Raw genomic sequence first — 12,046 nt, forward strand, 5'->3', positions numbered from 1 at the left:
CCAAATTTGGCCCATGGGCCATTTTTATTTAATATTTTGCATTGTATTACATTTGTCTTTTTCTAGGTTAATAGTATCTTGCATGAATGATTAGCTTATAAAACCATTTGGGCCTGGCATTTTCTTGATGGAAATATTTTTCTGTTTAATTAATGGTTTTAGGACCTTTCTGGTATTGCAGTTCTTTTTGAGTCCATATTATTTATATTTAAATTGTTCACAGTTTTCTTTTTAATCTACCTCTGGTCATGTCTTTTATTCTCAATATTAATATATTCCTTCTCTTGATTATTCATGTCAGGGATTTTACTATTTTTAGTCTTTTCAGAGGATCAAAGGGATTTTAATACTTTCTATAGTATGGTTTTTTAATTTATCATCTTCTGCTTTTACTTTTTAATACTTTATTCTTTGAGCTTACTATTTTTTTTGAATAATTAGCTCATTAATTATCAGCTTCTTTTTCCCCCCTAGAATTTATAGCTGTCATCTTCCCTCAAACAAGTTATTTTACTTCATCCTACATGCTTTGGTATGTGGTATTAACATTTTTGCTTAGTCTTTTTTTTTTTTTTTTGACACTTGGATAAGGTATGTTTCTAGGTGTTATTTTAAAAAAAATTAACACTTAATTACCTTGTTTTTTTCAGAGACTAGAGTGATAAGGAAATGCTAACTTTTTGAAGTTAGTTGAGGCTTCATGGACTAGTATGCAGTTCAGCTTTATGGGGTTTTTGTGTGTGTGTGTTTATGTAAATATATAATATATTTCATGCTGGAAGTGTTCATTGAATTAAGCCTATCAATTGTATCCCTCATTAATGATTCTTTTCACTTGCTAATCTGTTAGTTACTAGGGCAGAGCTCTTGGAATCTTCCAGGTTAATGGTGATTTTAAATGTTTTTTTTTTGTTGTTGTTGACACAGTTGTATTAAAATGCCCTTGAAGTACTTCAAAGTCATGTTAATAGGAGCAGATAAGTTTATAAGTTGTTTTATCTGTCTGATACATCGACTCTTAACATTTTGCTGTGGTACTGTTTATTGCTAGCAGTACTTACTGTGAAGCCTATTAACATGACCATATAGATCACTTTGATTAGATTTTGATGCATTTTTTTTTTTTTATGCATTTAATCTTATTTTCCTTTTTTATATTAGGTGATTTTGGGGTAAATGTCATAAAACTGGATTTTTTTTTAATGACAGCCTTGTTCTTAAACTTTAGTTCATGTCTATTGATGGCAATTACTATAAAATTTCTAGCATATTTTACATTTGTCTTCATCTTTTTTTTTTACCTTTGTTAAAACTTTCTGTGTTTTTGTTTGTTTATTTTTTGTTTTTTGTTTTGCTGTACTCCACTAGAAGATCTTCTCATTGTCCTCCTCTTAGTGATTGCTTTAGAAAAGAATAATTATACTAATAAATAAAAATCTAATGGTAATGAAAATCTTTATCTCTTCCCAAACAGCATGCAAATGTTCAAATGCCTTCTCAGGAATGAATGTCTTCCCAGTTGGTATTCTTTTGTTATATAGGATTTTAATGCTATCTTATTTATTCTAATTTCACAAACTTAACTAGCTGTTGTCGTAGTCGTCATCGTCGTCTTCTTCCTCCTCCCTCCTCTTCCTCCTCTTTACATACATATGAGTCCTTTCTTCCATTTTAGATTTCCTTTCAGAGTCCTTTTCCTTCTTCTTTTGCACATCTTTGATGAGGGCTGTGTCGGCTGTCCAAGCTGGGTTTAGATCTAGGAACCCTGGGCAGTGGGCAGGGTCAGATCCAGACATTGGCCAACCCCTAACATGCAGGTTGAGGCCATCTGTAAGTGATGGAGTGTGCAAAGTGAACACAGGGGCTCTGGGCTCAGGTTTCCTAGGATCACATGGCAACTGTGCAATCCTAAGCAGGTTCCCCCTATGCTTGAAACTTCAGTTATTTTGTCCTAATAGTAGAGATAATTATGGTACTCATTCACAGGTTATTGTGAGGGTGGAGTAAGTTAATGCATTCAGAATGTTCAGATCACTACTTTGGCCGTGAACCCTGAAAAGTCAACTACTACATTAGTAATATCATGTTTGTTAGAACTTTCAAATGTTTTTATTGTGAAATAGCTATCTATTTATAGAAAGTTGCAAAGATATTTTGAGAGGTTCCCGTACATCTTACAGAGCTTGCCTGATGTTAAAATCTTACATAACCATAGTACAATTAAAAAAAAATGGGACAATTACATCAGTACAATACCGTTAATTAAGTTACAGATTTTATTTAGATTTCACCAGTTTTCGCACTAATGTCCTTTCCCTGTTGGAGAATACAATTCAAGATTCCATTTTACAGCTCAGTTGGCATGTTGTCTCAGGCTCTTCAACTGTGACTCTTCGTCAGTCTTCCCTTGTCCTCCAAAACCTTGACCCTTCTTAAGGTTGAATTTGGATCTATGATAACAAGGTTGGATTGAGGTTATGTATTTTGACTAGAATACCACAGCGGTGATGTGCCCTTCTCAGTGCATCCAGCTGGGGGCTGTGATGTCAATATGTCCTATTGTTGATGACATTAACTTTGGTCACTTGTTGAGGCATGGTGTCTGCTGGGTTTCTCCAATGTAAAGTGAAATGGTTCCCTTTGTGACTAATAAATACCATAGGCGTATTTTGGGGACTATGGTAATATCTTGTTTCTCCTTCGAACTTTGAACCGCAAATTTTAATATCTGGTGATCTTGACTGAAACACTCATTACGAGAGTGTTTGCTTAATGGTGACTCTCTATTTCCCACACTTATTCTATGTTCAGTAATTCAATTTTTTCCTCAGAAGAAACAGTTGTTCCTTTTTCCTCATTTATTTAATTGAATTATTAGGGGTTATAATCCAATAAAAATAAGTTAAGGTATTGGTGTGGAGGAGAGAACTGCAGACAGGTAGTTCAGAATTGTGGAGTATAATCAATGTTAATCAAATCAGAAATGTTTGAGTATGTGAACATGTTAGCAAGCATTTAACACTTAATTTTTAAATCCATAATACACTGGCATTCTAGGTATTATGAACTACAGATCTTATAAACCAAAAGTCTTAATTATATTGTAATTTTCTTATGTGGTTCTAAATATGCACAATATATTCATTGCTTTGGGAAACAACACTTTCAATGTTCTATTATTCAAAAACATATATGAGAAAATTTTTCTCATGTACGAAAACATGGTACCAATTAGAAAAATGGACTTAGTGACATTTTATTTATCAAGTATCTTTTGCTATGGATTGATGTAAGAGCTATAATATATAATCTCACTTCTAGGCCTAAGTATATTCAGAAGCAACATTTACATAAATTTATCATAGCATAGTAGCAAGAGAAATATAATTTTATTAACCCTGGGGCTCTCCTAGAATAGTAATCAGAATATTTAGGACTGAGAGCTAATAGTATTAATTGGAATGATATGTCTCCACTAAATGCAAACACCTTTTGTTCTATCATGTGTTATTTCCTCTAATTTTTGTTAACAGTGCCTGAGTTGATGAATAGTTAATGGCCAGATGTAGTATGTAGTAGGTAAAGGTAATACCTATATAACTTTGAAAACAGTTTCAGTTTAAATGGAAGAGTTACTTAGGTGCCCAGTGATTCTTAGAAGCTCTCTTTAGCCCTTTAAATATCATTCTCAAAAAAGATAAGTAGATTAAAATCAGAAGTTTTGATACATTTCCAGTGCATCTGCAATTTGTCATAATAAATTTTATATGACAGTGATTTTTTTTTCAAAAACAGTTACCATACTTTTTTTTTTAAATACATAAATGCACAATCTGTCTAAAACTCTGTGAAGGCTTAGTAATAGAAAGTCCCAAGAACCTTTAAAAAGTGGAGTGTAGATGTAGCTTGATAGGAAATTTGTTGAGTCAGTGAAAATTGCGAGTAACTTCCTCTGCAAAATAGTCAAGACGCACTCACGAAGATGTTGCTGGAACGTGGTCACATAATCACAGCCAAGCTACCCAGCACAGCTGGGACTGACCTACCAGGCTAAAGGCTGGCAGTTGCCCTGAAAATCTGCCTGCCCATGAGGGAGAGTTCTCTCCTAGAAGGTCTCTCGGAGAACAGCAGCAGGCAGATAGAGACCTCCGAAAAGGGAGACTGAAGACCTCTGAGGGAAAATAAAGTCCTGTAGGTAGTGATAATTGAGGGCCTGTTAATGAAATGGGAAAACTCCTTGTCCACAGGTCTCCAACAGGCATGTGGAATTTCAAATCAGCTTGCGAAGATATTAACTCATTTTCCTTTGTACGTACCTTTCAAGATCTATCGTTTACTAGGAAGTTTTACAACACAGACATATTTTCAGAATGAGCATATAGGTCCTGCTTACCATCCATCTAGCCCCTTACTGACATAAAGGAAATAAGAAGGTGGTACATATGCAAAGTTCCAAAATGAGAACAGTAAAGGGCACAAAATTAGAGTTTTGAGGATGACTTTTGTTGTGTTCATGTTTAGCATGGTTATTTCTGTCCTCATGAATGAGCTGTTAGCATTAAATGATAACTATCCTCTAGTCAAACATTTGGTTTATATTAATACCAAGTTGGTTTATACTCGACCAATTTTCTTTTTGTTGGTCGTTTCCTGGTATGTCTTTTCTTGCCATTTATTAACTGTTCTGTGCTTTTATATATGGGCCCCTCATAAATAGCATACAGTTGAATTTTGTTTGTGAAAAAAAATTTTCTTTTTTTCCTGCTTGTCGTATTTCCTTCATGTTGCTTTTTAAAAATTACCTTTTGCTTTCTTCATCCTCCGTTTTAAATTCCTTAGATGTCTCAACAAAGACTTGGTTGACTGTTGAGGACACAGAATGGGGGAAAACCTGGCTGGAGGCTCTGAGAGGTAGCTGGGGCAAATGCAGGGCAAGAAGCACAAAGCAGAATTCTTAGTCGCAGTGCTACTGGCATTTGGGGCCAGATCATTGTTGTCAGGGGCTGTCCTGTGTACTTCATGATGTCGAGCGGGGTCCTTGACTTTTACCCGTTAAATGCCAGCTGTCTCCAGCTGTGATAACCCAAAATACCTCCAGACTTGGCCATTCCTTCTCTGGAGTGAAAGGTAGAGGGTAAAATCCACCTGGTTGAGAGCCACTGCTGTAAGATGATCTACGTGTGCTATTTTTGGGGACTCCCAAAATTCCCCCAGTGGTCAGAATTTCTGAGGTTCCTCTTGGACTGATAGGATTTGCCAGAGGGGACAAAAGACACTTATTTTCTCCTGCCTGTAAAGACCTGCTTGAAAATACTTTCTCATTCCCCATGTTCTTTTTGGTAGAAGACCCATTTTTGCTCAGTGTTCTCCCCCTCCTCCCCATGAACGAGGCTTAGCCAACACTGGCATTCCCATTCTCTCACCAGTGACCGGTTGACAAATGCCCATGTGACAGAAAACTAATTAGACCTAAGGGAGAGTTTTCACTGGTGATAACAGAGTCTGAAATAGGCTTCCTTCTTATAGAACGCGTAGATGGACAGTTTTCTCATTGGACAATGGGTATGGGGAGGAACTCTGATGCCTGGAAATGCATGCAGCACTGAGGGGGACTCCAGTTGGGGCTGCGGAGCAGAAAGAGAAATGAGGGGTCCTTACAACCATGCAGATCCATTAACTTAATCAACCCTGGAAACTAACTCCAGATTTTCTTTTCTAAAATTTTATGAATCTCCTTTTTTAAGCCGTTCATTTGAGTCTGAATTTTTAAAAATTTGCAGCTGAAGTCCTTTTAACATTCATCCCATAGTTAGTTGCACTTTGTAGTTGTTGACCTCGAATAATTACATCCTTTTATATGCATCAGTCTGTAGATACTCAGTGGTGAAAGCTCTGTGTTTACGTAGACATATTTGAAGCTAAACTTTGAACAGTCTTCATGTGGGATTTTTTTAGTCCACTAAAGGAACATTTTTCAACCCAAAATAATGGTGGGCTAAGAAGCAAATAAACTTTTAAATACTATAAAGTACAAGAATCAAGAAACTGGGCAAAGCAGGAACACTATTGTTTTGACATTCTAATTATAAATACATTAGACTTGGTGCAGAAAATCATCAAACCATCAGTCTTGGCGATGGTTAAGTTAATTCACTTTTTGAAGTTCAATAACTCATCTGTGAGGTGTCAGCAGCTGGGTCTTGTTAATGGTAAGCCTTTCATTCCTGTTAAATCAATTGTAAATAATAGAACCCCTCAGAGAAAAATGATGAAATAAGCATTGATTTCCAAATTGGGTGTCAGATACAGCATTAATAAAACACATTGCAAGCAAACAAGTACCTAATATACTCTGATCACTGAAATAGTAATCAGGAGGGAAAAAAATCAATAATTTTTGTGTAAGTTGCTAGTATTTTTACATTTCATTTGTATCTATGTATCATCCAATCAGATTTCTCATTTTAGGCCCTGTATGGTTATTTGATTTTCATTATCCTCACTGGCAGAACCAGGTAGTTTTGTGTAATGTTAGATTTGCTTCTCCCTTCTAAATAGGTGACAAGCATCTGGTCACATAGTTTTGTTTTTTGTCACCAGTGATTTTTGTCGTGTTTAATGCAATGCAACAATCATTTATAGCAAGTCACATAAAACCGCAGAAAAATGTAACCACTCTTATAAAACTTTTAAGGAAAATAAAGCTTCCTAACAGGTGTATGTAAAAGTGCTTTGTGCCTACAGACTCCATTTAATGTTAATGCCAGTGTCTTTGAACACCACATACAGGGTCTGGCTGAAAGGAAAATATATCTGTGAACCTGATTATCCAGTAAACGGGGTTGGCAGGGTGACGCCATGTTATCTGTTGGACTGAAATACGAAAGCTGTTAGGAGCTGAATTCATTGAGCATTTTATGAAGGACTAGTTTGAGGGGAAAGTACATAAATTTGTTCTAAAGGCATCCATAGGACAGGTAGAAAGAGAAAGGGTGAAACCTTCAAAAGAGCATCCCAAGCTTCACGAAGTTAAATAACACAACTGTTTCCAGGGTTGGTGTCTAAGGATAAAGTAGTAGGGATGTGGTGGTTGATTTGGGCTTGGTTTTTCTGTTTGAGTGCTGTTTCCTCATGTCTCAGTACTAATCACATTTTGTCTTTTAGTCTATTGTGTTTTTCTCTTTATTTCTAGGTTTCTTTATAAAACCTCTTTGAAGTTATTCAAATAATGTTTTAATTGTTTGCAATTCCATGGTATTTGACCATTTGCTATCAACTGTTGTCCTTGACCTCAAGAGCAGACCCCGTGAATCTTCCTAGGAACTCCATTTTGATGTAGATGGGATCCAAGAGTAGATGACATTCAGGTGGTAATTGCAAAAAATAGAAATGGAAGCTATTACCCACTAGAAAGAAAATATTATGAGCTGAATACAAGATGAGAAGTGACAAATATAAAGCAGCACACATCAGAGAACAGAGAACTTGGAATCTGACATCCTTTTCCCAACACACACACAAACCAACTACTGTGTATCCCAAAGAAGAAAATGAAATGGTTACAGAACTTAGATTATGTCACATGAAGAATACTTGAAAGTTCTGGAAAATTGTAGCTGGGCATAAAGGAGACCCAGACTCGGGTAGTCTACCAGCTGCTCAAGATATGTTGTATGAGGATGGTCATAAAGTTTTCCAAATAAGGGGAATCTTTGAGAATAAAAGAGAAATAGTAGTAATGCTTAGGCTGGGAGAACAGTCACATACAAGGACGACACTGATGGGTTGTGCGGTCATTCTAATTTTGAAGAATTTGACTGCTAGCCTCAAAGGGTTCAAGTAGGATCAATGGGAAGGGGAGAAGGAGGCATTGGATTGCTGTATAAGGAAGGGATTTGTAAGGTATGGTTGGGTGGCTGAAATGGGATGCCTGTCTTTGGGAATTTCAGGAAGCCAATGGAATTCCTCAAATATGATTGTGAGGCCATTTAACAAGGACAGTGTAGTGAGAATTTGAGCTCAGAATTGTGGCTGGACCAAATTAACTTGAATATTGTTGCAAACCTTGAGAATCTATGATCCTAAATGTTAAATAAATTTCCATGGAAAGCTGTACTTGCTAAGGCAAGCTATCTTAAGATCCATTAGGAGAACTGTATTCTAGAGTGAACATAGTCCAGTATGTCTGGAGTGTAGCTCTGAGTCACTCATGTCTGAATGAACTTATGTTTTGGTCAGGAATGAGCTGGACAGAAACCTTTTAGGTAGTAGGACCCACTGTTAAGACCAATAAACCGATCTGGGTAAGACACAAAATTAAGGTATAGTTCGGAGACCTTGAGCCGTGAAGTAAAACACCCTCTGAAGCACAGTCTGTGGTCCCTAGAATGTTCTTCCACTGGACTTGTGAGGAGCCAGGATGATATTTCAAATAGAAACTTTGAAGTTCTTTACAGGAAGTTGCATTATATGTGCATTTATGCAACTTGAGCTCTATAGATCTCTATTAAGTAGTATTATAAAACTGTCCTCTGTATTCATAGGTATCACATGCCACCTATTTCATATTTTATGGTACTTCATAGAATGATCTAGAGGATTTTCAAGAATGATCTCGACTTAGTGATTTTGGCCTCATTTGCTTATGCAGCTGAACCCCTGTCCTAGGGTAAGGCCCTCCAACCACTCCTTTTTTCTAGGTCAGCTCTAGCTTCATGTTTCTTGGGAAAGCTTCCCTGCTAGCCATGGCTGCACATGGGCAAAGCTGTCTTCACCTTTGGTGGCATTTCTTGTCTGTAAGGCAGATTTTAGCTTTGAGATACACCTGGCTCTGTTCTCCGTTTGCAGTCTGGCTACACCTGGCCTTGCTAATTAGACTCCACACCTCTTACCCGAGGGACCGAGTCACTCATTTCTTTGAAATCCTCCAGAGTGTGGTGCACCCTGTGGATGGCTGTTCAGTTGAGCTGGGGTCCTCTCACCCTTAATTGGAGAGACTGTTGCAGGAGTCTCACGTTGCCTTGACCTCCCAGGTAGAAATATCTAGAGATCTTGCTTGCTGCTGCTCTGGGGCAGCCTGATCCACACAGAAAGACTAAAGGGCAATCATGGGAAGGAGACCTTATTTGTTAATTTAATTTTAGACTGCTTTCCTATGCTAGATTTCAGTGTCCATGGTATATAGACCATGGGACACAAACGGTTTCTAATTATTTTAGAATGTTCTCACTCCCTTTGGGAGTTTTGCATACAAACTGGCTAATTTCATAGTTAGGGATTCCTATTTGAGATTCCTGTTTACATAAAATACAGTATTAACAGTTTGAAAAGTATTCCTCACATAAGAACCGTAACTTGATCTTCTCTAATTCTTGCTTTTTTGAATTACTGCCATGGAGGCATGAAAATTGGTATATTCTGAACACCTGCAGGTTCAGGTTTCCTAAGTAAGGACCATCAATTACAAAATACTCTTTGCATAACGGGATTGCAAAAGAATTTAAAGGCAGATTTCTTCTGTTCACTGGTATGCATGAGAAAAAATGATAACATGGAGAGGTTTTGTTTTTTTTTTTTTTAAAGATTTTATTTATTTATTTGACAGAGAGAGATCACAAGTAGACAGAGAGGCAGGCAGAGAGAGAGAGGGAGGCAGGCTCCCTGCTGAGCAGAAAGCCCGATGCGGGACTCGATCCCAGGACCCTGAGATCATGACCTGAACCGAAGGCAGCAGCTTAACCCACTGAGCCACCCAGGCACCCGGAGAGGTTTTGGGGTAGGGAGAGACAGAAGGGTCCTTCCAATACAACAGGAAAATTTTTGTACAAACTATCTTCTCAGTGTATGATTTAGATCTGTAGTATATGGGAAGGTAAATGTTGGCTGAGGCCAGTTTATTATAGCACATCTCTATAGCGTGTTTACTGTGAGCAATGGTTCATAAATGTGCATGTTGAACACCACTTCAAGTTCCTTTGCTCCTTAGTGTTAGATTAGTAACTGCATCTTTGAGGCTCAGCACTGTGTTATGAAAGATGTCATGGTTTCACTTATGTAGAGTATGAAATGGTTGGTAAGTACTGAATTAAGAGACCTAGCAACAACTGAACAACAGATTGTTTCTACTTATGTAATACAAGGCTGTGATGTGCAGGCCAGCTTCTGGAATAATCTAACTGGCACAGCTGCCACTTCTAGAAACGATGCCTAGTGTTGTGGTTGACTGTGCATCATGACCTCTTAAGTCACCTTTTCGCTTTCCAGTCTTTGCTTTGTGATATAACCTTGCAGCTAGCCACTTGGGAGAAAGCACATTGTTGACTTGTAGCAACTCTGGCAGGTTTTGGTTTTGCCAGTAGTGGTTTGCCTGTGGCGTTAGTACTCTTGGCCTTGGAGGAGAAGGCTGACTACCTCAGAGGCCAGGCCAGTGCAGGGAGGATAGAGGCAGTGTACCTCTGATGGCTGTTGCCTAGATCTTGGCCCATATGGGCTAGATCACTAGCTGGTCCATCACCACTGTTGGAGTGCCCATGGCCCTTGGGCACATGTCAGTTACTGTTCGGATTACATGACCCTGTTAGTGCTGGAACTACCAGGAGTCTTCATTTTTAAGGATAAGAAAGCTTTACTACTACTTCTTTTTTTTTTTTTAAGATTATTTATTTGAGAGAGAGAGAGAGAGAGAGAGAGAAAAGAGCCTGTGCACACATGAGAGAGAGAGAAGCAGGCTCTCAGTGAGCAAGGAGCCCGATGTGGGGTTCCATCCCAGGACCCTGAGATTATGACCTGAGCCGAAGGCAGAGGCTTAACCCACTGAGCCACCCAGGTGCCCCAAGAAAGCTTTGTTTCATGGTAATACTGGAATAGCCATCTATAATCCTCTCCCCACATCTTGAAACCTGAGAGATGGGCTGTTACACATAGGAAGTTCTTTTTCACAACGTAGTAACAGTAACGAAGCTTAATTAGAATAGCGAATACTTGCGTAGTTCTTGGTACCTGCTAAGTACTTCCTGTGTATTGATAAAGTGCCACTGTAACCCTCTGAGAATTGAAGCCAGAAAAGTAACTCACCGAGGTTACGGGTCAAGCTGGACTATGAATCCGGGCAATCACAGTCTCTTCTCTCACCAATCATGCATGGTGACTAGAAGCTGAGGCCTGGTAATCCGTCAAGGTCAGATTTAAGCGCTGGCAACCTGAAACTCAGGCAAGTTTTCTGTGCCTGTTGTTTTTAATGTAATCTGTAAAATGAAGATGGTGATAGAATTTTACTCCAGGGTTTTGGGAATTGTGAGATCTCAGGCATATAAAGTGCTCAATGAATGTTGCCTTAGGATTTATAATGGTGGAAATAGAAGGTCTATCAATTGATGGGTATAAAACAGTCTAGTGTATAGCCCATGTTTTATGGGCTTCCATGACCCACATGACTGTGGGTGGTGGGGAGGAGGGACTGGCCAGGAGTGGGGGAGGGGAGAGGCACCCATATTCTTGTTTTGGACTATGTAGTCTAATCTGCCCCATAGGGTTACCATCGTAGGAGTGGGTAGAGAAACTTTACCCCAGACCTTGGGTTTAACTTTATTTATAAGAAGTTCACTTCACTTTGCAGCTGACAGTCCTGGATCTTATTTAACTGGAAGACAGCAACTGTCAGACTAATTTCCTCTTGATAATTTTGTAAATTTCCTACTCTAATTGGATAATAGAATTATTGGGAATTTTGCAAATAGAAAATGGGACAATCTGCTGAGGGCAGAAGTGATAGCAATGCGTTGGACTATGTAAGTCCTTACTGCACACAGTTTAAGCCACACATTGTGGATTCATCAAAATCCGCGGAGCTGCCATCTCGTTTCGTTTATTTTTACATCCTCTTCTCGCACTGCTGATGTGGGTCCATTACCACAAACCATCATTATCTGTTTTAGTAGTTCTGCTTTTCTTCACTAACTCCTCCTAGGGCAGATGAATTTCACTAATAAGATAGTCAACTACATGCATTCAAATCTGGGTTTTTCCACTGGTGAACCAAAGCAGGAGA

This window comes from Lutra lutra, chromosome 1 (assembly GCF_902655055.1).
Source record: "Lutra lutra chromosome 1, mLutLut1.2, whole genome shotgun sequence".
Lineage (NCBI taxonomy): Eukaryota > Metazoa > Chordata > Mammalia > Carnivora > Mustelidae > Lutra > Lutra lutra.